The sequence below is a fragment of the Camelina sativa genome, chromosome 9 (assembly GCF_030686135.1).
Source record: "Camelina sativa cultivar CO46 ecotype springtype chromosome 9, ASM3068613v1".
Taxonomy (NCBI): Eukaryota; Viridiplantae; Streptophyta; class Magnoliopsida; order Brassicales; family Brassicaceae; genus Camelina; species Camelina sativa.
The window spans coordinates 9,456,405-9,474,277 of NC_141888.1; the positions used below are offsets into that span (position 1 = coordinate 9,456,405).

The window sequence follows — 17,873 nt, forward strand, 5'->3', positions numbered from 1 at the left end:
AACCTGTTTTTAATGATGATTTTTAACCTAGAATTTTACAAAGAGATTTGGATTTTCTGGTTTTAAATTTAGATATTATTTGCAGTGAGAACTGATTTAATTTACAAAAGTGTTTAGAGTTCTAGATCTGTTCTTAATTGTTTGAATCCTATTTATTTGTTGATTTAATAATTTATAATTTCCTGAGAAATTCCCTAGGCCTAGCTTTTTGATCTTCTGAATTTACAACAGCTTTTATTTAATATTTTGCATTGTTTATTTTAATTCAATTTAATCTGTTTAGCATAATTGAAAAACTCTATAATTTATTGTGTAGACTTGAGTCCTTGTGGAATTCGACCCCTAAGTACTGCAGTGACCTCTTAATTTGAGAGAGTAGCTCTAAGGTATAATTTGAGCATATCAAATTTTGGCGCCGTTGCCGGAGACTCTTTGATCTACCATTAGATTTGAGGTTTTAATTTTGTCTAAATTTTTCTTTTTATTTTCTACTTACACGTTTTTGTTTTTCTTCTCTTTGGTGTTTTAGGTGCATGCCTCCTAGACCTCACACAAGGAGCAACAAGACTGGTCCTATTGTGAATTTTACAAACCAAGAGTTGGGAAAACTTGAGTGTGAGAACAGAAAAGCAACCAAATCCTTGAAGATGGTTAACCCAATCATTCTGATGCGAGATGAGGATGGTGCTTTGAGGGATCAAGAGGGCCACTTGCGCAATGAGCTGGGCCAGAAGCTTGATGTAGAAGGCAATGTGATTGCCGAACCTGTTGTCAACGAGCAGACTGTCGTGAACCAGCAAGCTGGTGTCGTTGATGAGCCACACCTTGGTGTCGATCGACACCAACAAGGGGGTGTCGATTGACACCCACCTACAGCAGACGTACGTGGAGCTGCCAACCACGTCCAGAACCCAGTTCAAAGACATGATCAAAACCGAGACTTTATCAGGACCATTGCTGACTACAACCGGGCTGATCTTGTGTATGAGAACCGGTCTGCTATTGTTCCTCCACCACTCCAGAGGAATGACTTTGAGCTGAAGCCTGATTACTTCCAGCTAGTTGGGCAGAGACCTTTCTCTAACCTGCCCCATGAGAAGCCTTTGGACCACATTGAGCACTTTGAGGATCTTGTAACCAGTATCAAGGCTAATGGAGTGACTGAGGATTTCATATTCTGGAAGCTTTTCCCATACTCACTTGCAGGAGAGGCATCTCAGTGGTTGAAGCAGTTGCCAGCTGGATCTTTGACGAATTGGCATGATATCAAGGTGGCTTTCCTCAACCATTTCTATGATGATGTAATGTCAGATGAGCTGAGAGTCAAGATCTCTTCATTCAAGCAAGGACATGATGAAGCTTTCAAGGCAGCTTGGGTGAGATTCAAAGCTTATCAGAGGGACTGTCCACACCATGGTTTTTCAAGGGTACAACTGTTGAGTATCTTATTTAGAGGGTGTGACTGGAAGTATCAGTTAGCTTTGGATGCTGCAAGTCATGGGAACTTCAAGACAAGATTTCAAGAAGATGCTTAAGTTTTGATTGAAAATTTGGCTTCTAGCAATAGCACTAAAAGAGCTGATGCTGAAAGAAAGAGACTGCATGGAGAGTTTGATTCAAACCAGGTAGCTTCTGTTAATGCTAAGCTGGATTCAGTACACAATCTTCTTATGGGTAAGAAGTCAGTCCAATTTGCTGCTGAAGTTGAGACATTTGAGCCAGAGCCAGAGAATACAGAGGAGAATGTCAACTATGTGTATGGATCTGGGTATCAGGGATAGAGATTCGGTAATCAGCAAGGCAACAGACCTTACAATGGTGACCAGAAGCAGCAACAGAACAATGGCTATACAAGAACCTACTCATCTTATCAGCCTCTTCCTCCTAAGAATTCTTCAGAGAGTAGAATGGAAGCCATGCTTGAGCAGCTTTTGCAAGGACAGGAGCAATTGAAAGTGACATTCAATGGGAAGATTGACAATGTCTACACTGAGCTGAATGGGAAGATTGATGCATTGAATGTTCATGTTAAAAAGCTGGAGATTCAAGTTGCACAGGCTGCTGGGTCTGTTAAACGGCAAGAGAGTGTTTTTCCAGCAAGAACTGAGTCAAACCCTAGACATGCTTGCAATGCAATATCAGTGAGAGATGAAGATCATGGTGAAATTGCTTCTGCAGAAAAAGAAGAGAAATCGACAAGTCTCTCGGTTTCAGATGATGGTGTCGATCGACACCATCTGGGTGTCGATCGACACTCATATCGGACTGAACCAGAAACTGCAAAATCGTCGATTCCAGCTGCTGAGAGAGTGTACAAACCAAAGGTGCCTTTTCCTAAGCCTAGGAGGTCTAAGCAGGAGCTTGAGGAAGCTAGATGCAAAGCTATGATGGATAAGGTGATGATTGAGATGCCTTTGATTGATGCAATAAAGCTTTCACCACCACTTAGGCCCTATGTCAAGAGAATGGTATCAAACGGTTTGAGCCCTGAGGAAGGAGCCTTGCTAACTAAGGATGTTAGTGCAATTCTGTTGAACCAGCCTGTTCAAAGGAGGAAAGAGAGTAAGCAAGAAATGGTAGTCTCTGAGAAAGTGAGTGCAGCAATTCAGTTTAGGACTGCTAAGAAGTTACCAGATCCTGGAAGCTTTGTACTTGATTGCTCAATCTCAGCAGGAAGGTTTGCTCATTCACTTTGTGATCTTGGCTCTAGCATCAACTTGATGCCACATTCTGTTGCTGTGAGACTTGGGATGACAGAATTCAAGGCAACTCAAATTTCTCTTATCTTGGCTGATTGTTCCCGAAGAATTCTTGAAGGTGTTTTAGAGGATATTCCAATTAAGGTTGGCACTTCATGATTCCCACTGACTTTGTGGTGCTGAAGTATGATACAGAGCCTAAAGATCCTCTCATCTTAGGAAGATCTTTCTTGGCTACAGCTGGTGCCATCATTGATGTGCAGAAGGGACACATAGCACTGAATGTGGATGGATTGAGTATGAATTTTGAGATGGATAAGCTAAGGAGGGCTCCTACTATTGATGGACAGACTTTTTCTGTTGAAAAAGTTTCTGCTACACGAGCAATAGGCTCAGTGTCGATCGACACACCATCAGCATCGGTCGACACTCCTCCACATCCGAGACTGAACTTATCCACAACTGATGCTTCAAGTCAGAAAGCTGTTTCCAGACAGAAAGCCCCCCACTCCACACTTCAAGGTCTTCGGGTAAGGCAAAAGTATGCATCTTCTTTACCCAAACCTCCTCTTATCATCAATAAGACCTTCAAGGATAGAAAAACTGTTTTGTAGTTAACCAAGCCATGAGATTATCGTAGAGCGCTTGTTTCTTCTGTTGATGATTTTGCAGGACATAAGAGAAGTAATCCCATCCCTAAATCCCGCCCTGGTCCTGTTCCTCACATACTTGGCAAGCCTCATGCACCTAAAGCTTAACACTACCTTGGATGAAGAGGTCATTCACTCAGAGGCATTTACTGCCATGTTCTGATCCACCGGATGCTTGAGCTCTAGCACAGTCAAGCTAATGACTAAAAACAAGCGCTTAGTGGGAGGCAACCCACTCATAGGTTTTTCTTTTCCATCTTGAGTCATTTTTATTCTTGCTTTGAGTCAGTTTGAATAAGTGTTGAATTATGACCTTCTATCTATCATGTTGCGTTTAATCTTGTGTTTGAGTGATTATTAGCAGTGCTAACATCCAAGGATTGAGAGGGACAAAAATTTAACAGCAACTAACTATGGATTTCTGGGCAGACTCTCTGCAGACGCAAAGAGTGTCGATCGATGCCACTACTGGTGTCGGTCGACACCACCATCACAGATGAGTAAATCCGATTTTTGTTCATACTTTCAATACTCATTCATTTTTTTATTTTTCTTTTGCCAATCTTAGGCTTGATAACACTGGGGACAGTGTTGTTTAAGTCTGGGGGAGGTTGTCTACTAACTATGTTTTTGTTTTTGAGTTTTAGTTGTGTCAATCAAAACCATAAAGTTTGAGTCAAAATTTTCAAAATTTTCTTTTTGTCTTTGGGAATTATGATCTTGACTAATGATTTCTCTTATTTGGCTAACACTCTAATGATTATTTGTTTATGCTTGATCTCAGAACTGAAGCTTAGAAAGACTATGAGCCTTATCAACAATCCTGAAAGCCCTTATTCAATGGATATCTGATTGATCTAACGTTGTCTCAACTTTTATCAGGATTTTAACCGGACTTAATCTCTTACTTTGGGGTTAGAAATCAGTGGACTAGACTTCTTTTTCGGGCCATACAAGACAGTGCAATTTTTCAAAGTATGTCTCCCCTCTCTCTTCCCTTCAGTGCTTTAAAAAAAAAAAGAATGATCAGAAAAAATGAGAATAAAAGATGAGATGATTTTGATCAGTTTAGAGATGTATGTAAATTACCTGTGACCTCATTATTCTACTCTTGAGTCAAATGATCATACAAAGCTTGGAAGCGAGGGGTAGGTAAATTACCGATGACCCCGGTATTCGCTTACACCTTTGATTATATAAAAAAAACAATTTGGGAGTAATCAGCCCTTTGGAAGTGAGAAAAGGGAGAGGAAAGGAGATGTATGAAGAATGTCTTGGCCTGAAGAGAGTCCATATACCACTGATCAATACACCCAAGGTAAGAATTCACCGTATTTGTGCTATATTGACTAATGAGATGACAATGGAGATTTCAGAGATTCCAGAGGATTGTGGGTGAGTAAGGAATGTTGATGCTTATCATGGTTAAGTATAAGTAGTAAGTTCTTGAGTCAGGTAAATGAAGAGTGCGAATAAGAATCATCATGCAGTTGAGTGAGTTCCCTGTTTTCAAACCTCTTTCACATGTCTAAGTTTATGTTTTGCTTGAGGGCAAGCAAAGGCTAAGTCTGGGGGAGTTGATATATCATGGTTTTTGTGGTTTTTAACCATGATATAAGGAGTCTTTTAGAGTCTTTTGATGTGTTTTTAGGTTCTTTGAGAGTCTTTTCAGGTTTTATAGGATTTTAGCATGGATGGAGCAAAGTGGAGCGATTTGGATCAGTTTGGAGCAATAATCTGGAGGAAATAAAGTTGGATTCGAATCAGAGTGATGGTGTCGATCCAGCCTTGGTGTCGGTCGACACCCCTTTTTGCCGACTCAAGACCCAAATTTTGGAAGTTTTACAAATTTTCCCAAAGTTTTCCATATATGCAACACAAGTCCCTGACGTGTTTTAGGACATATAAATAGTATTTTTAGGTTTTCCAAACCATTAAGTTGTATTCTATCAAGTTTTATTTTTCGTACAACCCTGAGAGATTTTTGAGAGCTATTGGAGAGAGAGATCTACTTTATAGAGAAGAATTCTTGAACTCTGTTTTACTTTTTAATATCTATTACTTATTATTCAGAATTATGTTTTGTTCTTCATTGAATATGTCTGAGTTGTTTGCTTGTTAGGTTTAGGGTTTTTCACAAAGATTTTATGAATTATTAGATCTGTTTATTTAGGATTCTTTATCTTGCTAGATCTTTATTATAGGTTGTTCTTTATATTAATCCTTGATTGGCCATCTAGAATTAATAACCTAGGAAAATAAATTGATATGAGAATATAATTGATTTTCCTAATAAAACCTTTTGATGAGCAAAATTACTTCTTGCAAAGAGATTTGATTTAGTAATTTTGTGAACAATCTAAACCTGTTTTTAAAGCTGATTTTTAATCTAGAATTTTACAAAGAGATTTGGATTTTCTGGTTTTAAATTTAGATATTATTTGCAGTGAGAACTGATTTAATTTACAAAATTGTTTAGAGTTCTAGATCTATTCTTAATTGCTTGAATCATATTTATTCGTTGATTTAATAATTTGTAATTTACTGAGAAATTCCCTAGGCCTAGCTTTTTGATCTTCTGAATTTACAACAGCTTTTATTTAATATTTTGCATTGTTTATTTTAATTCAATTTAATCTCTTTAGCATAATTATTTAATATAAAATGACGATTCGCTCTGATAGCGATTTTTTGGGCGATTTCCGATCTGCGAATCGCCCCCTCCTTCTCCTATATGGAGTCTCTTTCCGACAACCAAATACATGTTTTGTGTTTGGGTTGACGGTTTCCCTCTGTTGCAGTTATCTGTCGACAATTTTTCTTCCTTGTTTTTCTTGACAGATAACCGAATGAAAAAACTGTCGTTGCCAGATCCCTATTTAAAGCCAGTTCCCCTCAGTCGGAATTGTACACCACTTTGTTTCCAACACCGAAACTCTGGTTCTATCAACGGAAACATGAGTGATTACATTCACAAAAACTTGCAGAATCTCGATTTGGGTATCAATGATGATCCAATCCCTCTACCACCGAATTTATGTGGTCATGCCGCCAACTTAAACTGGTACTCCCTAATTGTCTCAGTCCTCAACCCGAAGAAACAGAATCTGAGGGCAATTTTAGCACAAATGCCCAAAATTTGGGGTTTCGCTGATCAATGCCGGGGTTGTATTCTGGGCAATGGCAAGGTGCTTTTCATCTTTAAGACGGAGGAGACACTGAACTTGGTCCTCCGCCGTGGACCATGGGGTTTCAATGAATGGATGGTGTCGGTTCATATATGGTACCCGAACATCTCTAATGAAGAATTGAAGTTTATCCCTTTTTGGATTCAAGTTCGCGGCATTCCAGTGCAGTACTTAACGACTCTGATGGTAAACTACATTGCCTCTAAACTCGGTCTAGTGGAAAACATTGATTTCAATGAAAATGCAAACTTTGTCGAATTTGTGAGGGTGTGCATCAATTGGAACCATGATCTTCCATTACGTTTCCAAAGGAACTTCCAATTTGCTGGAGGAGAGAACACGATTCTAAAGTTTCGCTATGAGCGTCTTAAGAATTTTTGTTCTAAATGTGGTGCCCTGACCCATGAGGCGAAAGAATGCCCGCTAACTTTTGATGATGCTCCAAACGATGAACCTCCAAATGATAATCCACCAGGAGATGATGAGGGAGAGAATCATGGTGATGATGAATATTTTCCTCATCCTGATCAATTTCCAGATTCCCCAGGAGGAAACTCAAACAACTATGCTTCAATTGCTCCAGACAACTATGGTTACATACCGGGTCTCCAACCTGTTCCTCAAAAGAAAGAATTTGTGATCACTGAAACAGAGACTGATATCTCTTCTTCTCCTAGCGTGTTTGAGGACACGGAACTTACTGCTGAGCGCCTTCGTTACCTGCTGATGAAGGTTAAAAGAGGTAAGTCTATTCATTTGAATGGACAGAATCCTACTATTTCAACACCTGATTACAGGACTATCAATGGGAAGAAACGAAAGAATTGTGACATGGAACGATACTATCAACAATGGGAAGCAAGGGAAGATTTGACGGTCCTGAGTCAGATCAACAAGCGAACCAAGGCAGAGTCTGAGGCTTCCTATAGCAGCAACAGAATGGACGGAGCCGCGGGGGGCCGGTTCCCCCAATGCCTCCATGAGAGTCATCACATGGAACTGCAACGGCATCTGCTCACCTTCAACAAAAAGTAGATTATTACGCTTATGCCGTATAATTAAGCCGCATGTACTTTTCTTATGTGAAACTTTAAACTCTAGTACTACTATATGTAACTTTGCTTCTACTTTAGGCTACAATAATATTGTAACTGAACCCCCCCCCCCCCCCCCCCGAGGTCGGAGTGGTGGTTTAGCGATGATGTGGTCTGATGATGTTATCCTATCCACTCTGTATCAGGATGAACGCATTATCGATGTCCATATTAACTTTAATAATAATGACTTCTTTTTTTCTGGTGTGTATGGTAACCCAAATCAAAGTCTTCGACATTACTTTTGGGAGTTTTTAGAGAATATAGGCTCTACTCGTACAGGTCCTTGGCTGATTGCTGGGGATTTTAATGAGATCCGAGATAGTTCAGAAAAGGTTGGTGGTCCTCCAAGAGATGCTTGGACTTTCAGGGATTTTAACCGTATGATAACAAGCTGCAATTTATCAGAACTTAAATCGAAAGGGGACAAGTTTTCTTGGGTTGGTAACTCATAATCGGAAGCTCTCTTTCCAAATGCTGAGGCAGAGTTTCTTGAATTCAATGGTTCAGATCATAAACCAGTTTTAATAAACATAAATCCGACACAACTATCCTCATCCAAACCTTTTCGTTTCGATAGGAGGCTAACAGAAATTGAAAACTTTGCTGAAACGGTTGATAGAGGTTGGAATTTATGCAAAAACCAAAATCATTATTCAATTTGTGATCAAATAAATATGTGCAGACGAATGATGGCCAAACGAAAACACTCTGCAAATATAAACTCATCAAAACGAATTGAGTTTTATGAACGAGAGCTCAATAAAGCAATGGAGAGTACAAATCGATCTTTAAGACGTCATATTCCTCGACTGCAAGATGAATTAAGTAAAGCCTACAGGGATGAGGAATACTACTGGTTTACAAAGAGCAGAAACAGATGGTTAACTTGCGGAGATCGCAACACAGGATACTTCCATGCTAGTACTTAAACAAGATATGCAAAAAACATAATCACATCTATTAAAGATGCAGCAGGCAAGGAATACGCTGGGGATAAGAACATTGGTGATCATGCTCAAGATTACTTTACAAACGTTTACACTTCGAGTCGAATACCAGTTTTGCCAATTGATTTTGGAGATTTTCCTCCAACTGTTACACAAGACATCAACGAAGATCTTACCAAAGACTTCACATCAGAGGAAATTTATGAGGCCCTCTCTCATATTGGTGTTGACCGTGCCCCTGGCCCGGATGGACTAACCGCAAGATTTTACAAGCAGTACTGGAATATCATTGGTCCTCATGTAATCAGAGAAGTAAAAGATTTTTTTGAAACGTCATACATGAAGTCAGGCATTAACAACACTAATCTTTGCCTCATCCCGAAGATAACACCACCATCAACCTTCTCGGACTTTAGGCCAATTGCTTTATGCAATGTCCTCTATAAAATCTTCTCAAAGTGTTTGGTCAATAGACTAAAGAAACATTTAGACAACTTAGTGTCTGATACTCAAGCTGCTTTCATACCTGGGAGATTGATTACCGACAATATCATGATAGCACATGAAGTGATGCATTCCTTAAAAGCACGTAAGAGGGTTTCCAAAAATTACATGGCCATTAAAACGGATGTCACAAAAGCATATGATAGAGTCGAGTGGGATTTCCTTGAAACAACAATGATTTTATTTGGCTTCTCAAGGAAATGGATTCAATGGATCATGGCCTTAGTCCGTTCTGTTAATTACTCAGTTCTTGTTAATGGATGTTCACAAGGGATGATCATTCCTGAGAGAGGAATTCGACAGGGTGATCCTTTATCACCATACCTATTTATCCTCTGTGCAGATATCATGAGCCATCTAATTCGTAGAAGAGTTCAAGATGGAGATATTCGAGGTGTAAGAATAGGCAATAATGTACCAGCTATTACACATCTTCAGTTCACTGATGATTCGTTATACTTCTGCCAAGCAAATGCTCGAAACTGTAAGGCCATTAAGGAGGCTTTTGAAGTTTACGAATACTACTCTGGTCAAAAGATCAACACAAGCAAATCTCTAATTACTTTCGGTTCACGTGTTCCGGGTCAGCTTCAAAACAGACTGAAAAGTATCTTAAATATTCCGAACCATGGCGGTGGAGGTAAGTACCTTGGGTTACCTGAACAATTTGGAAAAAAGAAAATAGAAATGTTCCAATTCATCATTGAAAAAGTCAAGGATAGAACAGCCTCTTGGAAAGGAAGATTTCTTTCACCAACAGGCAAGGAGATCCTAATTAAATTTGTTGCTTTGGCAATGCCTGTTTTCTCAATGTCTTGTTTTAAAATTCCTCAAGGAGTGCTATCTGAAATTGAAAGTATATTACAAAGATTTTGGTGGGAAAAAAGCAATCAAGGTAATGGGATCCCATGGATAGCATGGCAACGTTTACAGTACTCAAAAAAAGAGGGGGTCTAGGATTTAAAGATCTGGCCAAATTTAATGATGCCTTACTTGCAAAACAAGCATGGCGATTGATTCAACATCCAACATCACTATTTGCACGGGTTTACAAGAGTAGATACTGTCGCGATGATAACATCTTAGATGCAAAACAGAGAGTAAATCAATCCTATGGATGGGCATCAATCTTGGAAGGAATGAAGATTATCAAACAAGGCTATCGATATGTTGTAGGAAATGGCCAGTGTATACGAGTAAATCAGGACAATGTCTTGGCCACACATCCGCCCAAGCCAGTTTTTACTCATAGTGTTGAACAAAATTCTCATATCAGTGATTACATTTGCTCAACGGGAATCTATCATCAATGGGACACTACTAAAATCAGTGACAACGTTATTGAGGAAGATCAAGAACAACTCAAAAATATATATCTACCTCGAAATCTACTTCCTGATAAAGTTGTTTGGCATTATAACAAGTCTGGGGATTACACAGTTCGCTCAGGCTATTGGTTGTCAAGACATAATCCACATGAACCACCTGTATTACCCCTATACCCCATGGCTCAGGAGTGATAAAACAAAAAATTTGGAAACTTAATATAATCCCAAAACTAAAACACTTTCTTTGGCGGATTCTCTCCAAGTCGTTGCCAACTCTTACCTGTTTAAACACCCGTGGCATGAATCTTGATCCAATCTGTCCTCGTTGCTTTCAGGGGGATGAAACAATTGAACATATTTTATTTTTATGCCCTTTTGCTCAATCAATATGGCACCTATCTAATCTTCCCTCTTCTATCGTTTGTAATACATATTCGACAGCGGAAGATTTCATTGAGGCTTTGCTTGATTATTCAAATGATCTAACTGCTTCAAACCATACTGCATATCTACCCTACTAGTTACTTTGGCATCTATGGAAAAGTAGAAATCGGTTTATCTTTGAAGGTTATCAAGAGTTTCTGAATAACATTATCCTCCGTGCAAAGGCAGATATTCGTGAATGGAATCATGTACAGCATAATAAGACCAGGCCAATCTTTTCCACGAATATAACCCATCGAAGGTCATGGCAACGGCCTACGCATCCATACATAAAATGTAACTATGATGCTGCGTACGACTCGGACACAAATCAAGCAAAAGGTGGTTGAATTCTCCGTGATAAGGATGGCGTCTCTCTAGGCTGGGGAGCAGCAGTTTTGGGATATGTAACATCTCCACTAGAAGCGGAAGCAAAGGCTTTATTATCTGCACTACAACAGACTTGGATTAGAGGAGTCACTCATGTCGTTTTTGATGGAGACAATGAAATACTTACGAAGATCATTCATAAAACAAGCTTTGATATTTCCATCTTGGGTGTAATACAAGATATTGAGTACTGGATCTCATGTTTCCGATCATGCCATGTCGTTCATTCTCCTAGAACCTCCAATTATGCTGCACATAATTTAGCAAAGTTTGGTTGTAATTCGAATATCTATTACTCAGACTGTTTCTCACCACCTCCTTGGTTATCAAAACAATTGTGTAATGACTTTTCTGATTCATTAATATAATTCATTTTTGCTGAAAAAAAAAGCATAATTGAAAAACTCTATAATTTATTGTGTAGACTTGAGTCCTTGTGGAATTCGACCCCTAAGTACTGCAGTGACCTCTTAATTTGAGAGAGTAGCTCTAGGGTTTAATTTGAGCATATCAGTTTTTCATCAATCAAATATTACTTTGTACCGTTTATTTTGGAATAATCGCACTTGTCCTGCAAATACATTTATCCTGCATGTACCGCAGTTGAACCGTACCGCACTATCAAATTCTTTGTCCCACACTAGTAAATCTGTAGTTACCATTCAGACCCTTAATATACACAAATAATCTAACATATGTATATCGATTGTAATACTAATAAAGTCTACGTAGATTCTTTTTTCAGGGTTAGTTTAGGTGAAAAACCATGAGGACGGGGTCCCGGAGAATTTGTTAGAAATACTCTTTTTCGCATACTCTTTTTCAAAAATGTCCTTTTTTAACATTTTCATTTTTGCCCTCTATTACACAATTACACTATGATAAATTAATTTTTAGATTTTTTTTTTAGGTTTGGGTTCTTAATTTTCATTTAGGGTATAGTTTTTAATGGATATGGTTTAGTATTTGGGGTTTTGGATTTATAATTTTGTCATTTTATATATTAAAAAGGGTATTTTTGAAAATGGACACCATGAAAGGGTATCTTTGAAAAGTGACATAAAAAAATGAGTATTTTTGAAAACCCCCCTAAAATTAATGGTTTTCTTAACCTGTGTGAAACAATCTTAAACGATAATTAATAAAAAATATAGAGAGTACCTATTAAATCTATATATATAAAGTTCAGTTTCCTCACTCTTGGTGTTGCCACGTCATCGTTTTTCTGATTAAAAAGCCTTATTTCGAAAGTTATCTAATTTCATTTTTCTTCGGGCCTAATCTTTTAAAGGCCCATTTTTTGTTTTCCCTGGAAGTCTAACCCCTCGCTATCCTCCATTCCGCCGTTCTCCGAGTTGCAACTTCAACCGTCTCTCCCCTTCTAGATTAAGTTTACCATCAATCTCAAATTAATGGTCGCCACTCCACACCCGTTCACTTCCTCTCCTGTCTTTCTTCTTCATAGTAACGGTTTCATGTTTAATGGCCATTCATGAGTGTCGATGATCTCTCTTATGATTCAACACCCACTACGCTTTCTTCAATTGCCTTAAATTTCAGTCCTTACAATTTCATGCTTCTAAGATTGTACTTTCTCTTTTACTTTACTTTTGAATAACATGGGTTCCACCTTCGTTTCATTCGCAAATCTCAAAGCTGGCCGTCTTCACCAACAGATCGTCAGAAGGATGCTTCGTTATTGGCCTGCCTGTAACGTTAAAAAAAGGTGGCCAACTCATGGGCGTTGATTTCCTACTCATTGATGAGAAGGTATAAATAATCTTCAGTTTTCCTTATCTTTTTTCGTTTTAGTTAACTTTATCTAATTGTCAATTGTTTTCCAGAGTACTGTCATCCAAGGGTCGATCAATGTTAACCATCTTTCAAAATTCGAGAATTCTCTGCGTGATGGGGCAATATATGTTTTGTCCGACTTTGAAGTCACAAGAAGCAATTTCTGTTTTAAGCTCACTGAATCCCCTTTGTCAATACGTTTCTCACCTACCACTGTTTTTGATCATGTCGATGAGTCTTTCGGTCTTATTCCAAAAGAGTTTTTTAGGTTTCGGACTCATGAGCAGATGATCTCTCTTGCAAATAGCAATACAGATTTCCCAGGTTCGTCGTGGTTTTCCACTTTTTTCATTGTCTGATGGTTTCTATATGTACTACATCTCTCTCAATTGTTTTCATGCTCTGTTTCTCATTAGTTGTCTGCTTTTGCAATTAAATGAAAACTAATGTCCGGAAAAAGAAGCATGTTTTGCCTGATTGTGTTTTTCCCCCCCATTAAATTTATGTTGTTTCAAAAGCAAACCTATATTATTTTCAATGTCTATGCCTTCTCCTCTTTGTAATATATTGCCCATTTTGTTATTCTTTTCAATTTCGTTAGTTATGCCTAATGGTTATCTTATTACGTCTTTTTGGGTTCTCACATTAGATGTCATGGGTCAAGTATGTTCCAGCAAAGCTTATCGAAATGGAATGACACAAACGTTGGAGAGGATGTTAGTCATCCTTTGTATTGAAAGGAAAGCCCCTCATCCTTATCAGTCACTAATTAAATTCGAAGTACATCTACCCTCTTTATTACTTTCACTGCATGTATTCTACTATTACAGTGGGGAGAAGGTACGATTAAGTGCTTTTGATGACCACGCAACTTCACTGGAGAAGGTTTTTAGCGAGAAAGAGGGTGGGGCTTATATATTGTTAGCTACAAATATAAATCCAAAGTTATTTGGAGGTGAAGCAGTTCATACCCTCTGCTATCTTCTCACTCTTTTTTAGTTCTAATTTTATGCAATCTAAATCTTGCATGACAACTGACTCAAGTGTTTTCTCCAGGTGAACTTTACCTCAACGCCACGTCTGGGACAAAATTCTATTCCGCTGGAGACATAGAAACAACGCAACAGCCTCTTGAAAGGTATTTAAATGGTGTACTCTAAATCCTTTATATCTACTCATTCATACTCTGTTGTTTATGTTTCTTTACTATCATTAACTAAATGACCAAGCAGACTAAAGGGGAAAGAAAAGGAAGGCACCAACTCAATTGCACCATTCCATGGAGTTTCGAAGATTGAATGTGGTTCCATTGATGAACTGAATCAGTTTGTTGCAACCGGAAATCCACAGGTCAATATAAGTTGCATCGTATTTATACTGTACAATCCACGGTCGCATTAACAACACCATTTTTGTTTTCGTGTTGTCAAATTGTAGGAGATTGAATTCTTATGCAGCACAACAGTAACAAACATTCAAGCTCAGCGTGGCTGGAGTTTTATATCATGTGTTGCATGTGGGACGAAAATGGTGAAGAAGATGTCTTCCCTAACATGCAATAACTTTAAATGTGGCTCTACTACTGCAATTGGATATGTAAAGTACGTTTATTAACTGCTACACTATTTCCGGTTTTAAGTAATTTGCAAGTTTATTAACAGATCCATTCTCTAACAATGTCATAATTTGGAAGATACCGTGTGGAACTGGTTGTACACGACGGCCTTACGACTGACGTTTTTGTAGCCTTTGATAAGGACATGGTCAAGTTAACCAACATACAAGCATCAACCCTCACTTCTCAGATGGTATTTAAATACTCTCTTTAACTTTGAATGGTTTTCCATTTCTTTCCACCCTTTAATGTCAGCACCCTACAACGTAACTGTCTCTAATTTCGTTTTGCTTACGCCAGGCTGACGCTGAACTAAACACAGACTCTGGAGGTCCTATACCAAAAATAGTCTCTGATATTGTTGGAAAGAAATTAACATTCCAGATTAAGCTGACTGATTTCAATTTCACTCCGCACCATCACTCATTCACTGTTTCACGTATTTATGAAGCTTCTGAGGTGCCTCCTGGTCCAACTTTCAGCGAGGTAAGATTAAGACCACATCTATATAACTCTCCGATAAATTAGTTTAGACTTTTGTTAACTTCTTAGTACATATATACATAGGCACAAGCTGGAGATAATGTGGATTTAGGTGGTCAACTGCCTGCTACCAGTCCAACTCGGCTACACTTGAGAAGCACATCCGTAGATAAAGTTTCAACGGAAAATTCCATTGGTTCTGGAGATTGTGCGGAGGAAACTTCATCGTCGACAGCAAAGAACATGAAGCAGAAGAAACAGAAATTCAACTAGCCTACTTCCTTATGCATTTTATTTTCCATTTGTTTATTCAACAGACCTTGGCTGCATTTTACAAGTGTTGTCAATTTTTTTTATCTTTTTGGAGTTTCATTGCATTACTATATGATTGTTATCGTAATCTGTTAGAGGTTTGGACTGAATTTTCAATTTGATGTTCTACGTTTCTAATGCAAACATGTTTACATAGAAATATAAGTAGACGACCAAATTCAATAGTATAATTGGCAATTAGAGAGTTTAAATACACAGACAGATAAGTTACAAGAAAATCTAGGATCAGTACATATTATATAATATGAAAGCAAATTATATTGTTGGCACAAAATCTCCTACTTTTTAGCTATTCGCTCATATCTAAGCTCTACGTTTGGAAGATGACCCTGTAGAAGTTCTTCTTCGCTTTACACCCTGTTCTATTGTAATTTTAAACGTTTTTGTTTGCAGGAATTATTAAGAAGGCCAATTGCAGAACACAAACCATTTGAACAGCAAAGTACCCAACTCTTCCTGATTTAGAAGGACATCAACATGAGAAAGCTTTTTAAAAATAAAGAAGGTTCTAAACATTGTCTTCCAACATTAATGGAAAAGTAGGAAACAATAAGTTGGGAAGTTGATTACTTGCGGATAATACCAAAGAAATCACGACTAACATGATGCTCATTGAATCATGAAAGTTAAAGAAGCTCCAAAGAAGAGAAACATATAAACGAAATGAGTAGCCATAATTACCTTCCTTCTTGTAGACTTAGCTATTGCTATGTCAAATATTAAACAAAACTGCAGCATATTATCCGTGTTATATTTGTTGATTGTCTCATGTTCTGCAGGTAGTAAACATTAAAGTTAACAAGAACTATATGTGTGTTCTTAAAATTAAAAGCCCTAATCTCTCCTTCTGTAAATATCATTAATATTTAAGTTCCCCTATACTCCAAATCCTATCAAACTAATCAAAAACGTTACACATTAGTAACCGCTCACTAAGAAAATAAAGAATCACAATTACGAACTGTTTTTTGCCTACTTTGTTCTAAACTCTGTTACATTTTTCCAGTCTAATAGTAAACATGATATCCCCTTCGTGACTGACAAATTTATCAACAGGTGTTGACTATTAGCACAGTTAGAGACGTATTCAAAAGATGAAACAACGAGAAATTGGTGAAGGGAGCAGGCAGACAAACGCCAGATTTGCTAAACGCAAAGGAAAACTAAAGGCAGAGAACAAAGTTTTGAAGAAAAGTAAGTTCCAAATTGCTATTTTAAATATGGTAATCACTTGCACCTTTCAGTGTCACTTAACTAACCACCAATGTAATCTGACCAACTCTTCTAGATGCAAAGCAACACCAACCATGGCTTAGTCAAAACTCAAAAGTACTACATCAAAGCACCTAATCTTACGAAACTTGGCCAAGAATCAGTAGCAAAAAACAGTAAAATTCTTGACTTGGTAGACGACTGTATTGACTTAGTTATACACAGCCCTTTTATTTTATTTTTACAATGGTCAGGTCTATACACAAGAGCTAGGCGATTGCGACATGCAATCATGGTAGCCAAACTCAAAACCAAAAAAACAAAAGGTAGAGGGAGATTTTCTAATTTGCATACTTACTTAAGTTCCATTTATCCCTGTTTGTACGAAGTAATACTTTTACTTTTACCCTTTCTTAATCGACCACAAAACTAATATATAAAACACCAAACTTACAACTACCAAGAAAGCGGACCCATCTACTTCGACCGGTATTGTGACTTGTCAATTTTGTGCCGCCCTGCTCTGGAAATCTGAAACAAGGAATTAAACAATATGTTGTCAACAAGGGCGTGTTAGATTACCAAAAGTGCGTCCTACACCCCCAGAACTAGAGAAGCTCTACAATGAATCATCAGACTATCGTCGTAACATCAGAGTATTAAACTCAATGCTAGCGTTCACATCAACTGGTGGTAAAGTTGATCACACAGTCACAGGCACACAAGGACCCAATACTTACAGGATCCATGGCCAAAATTATCATTCCATTGGGTCTCTGTTACCAGAGGATGGAAAACAACCCTGTTTTCTACAACTTTACATTTTTGATACCAGAAATGAAATCCACAATCGTATGCAGAAGATTACAAGGTCAGGAAAAGGGAAACCAGTTGATGAAGAGATAGTTGGTATTTTGATAATGATGCTAGATAGAATAAACGAATTGGCAAAGGTTTTCAGGAAAGCAAGGGATAGATATGAAGATGGGGAATGCTCCAAATTCAATATCAGATTAGTCAGCCAAGCAAAAAAAGGAAAACAATATGACTTACCTACTGCAGATGAAATAGCTGGTTTAGTAGTTGGCGAGTTCAGTACAGCAACTGCTGGTCCTGATGTCATCCTCCAATTTAAGTCTTCTCAACTACAAAGGATAAGTGATCTACATCCTCTTTATATAAGTGTTCAGTACCCTTTACTGTTTTCCTA

General features: G+C 38.0%; 1 non-coding gene and 1 pseudogene across 1 annotated transcript; one reads left to right on the forward strand and one right to left on the reverse strand.

The window, feature by feature from the left end:
- Positions 1–1,313: 1,313 nt before the first annotated feature.
- LOC147937966 (small nucleolar RNA R71) lies at positions 1,314–1,420 on the reverse strand. Its single transcript, XR_015567646.1, has one exon. It is a non-coding gene; the product is annotated as a small nucleolar RNA R71 (small nucleolar RNA).
- An 11,425-nt stretch (positions 1,421–12,845) lies between these two features.
- Positions 12,846–15,391, forward strand: LOC147937967 (uncharacterized; annotated as a pseudogene).
- Positions 15,392–17,873: the final 2,482 nt, after the last annotated feature.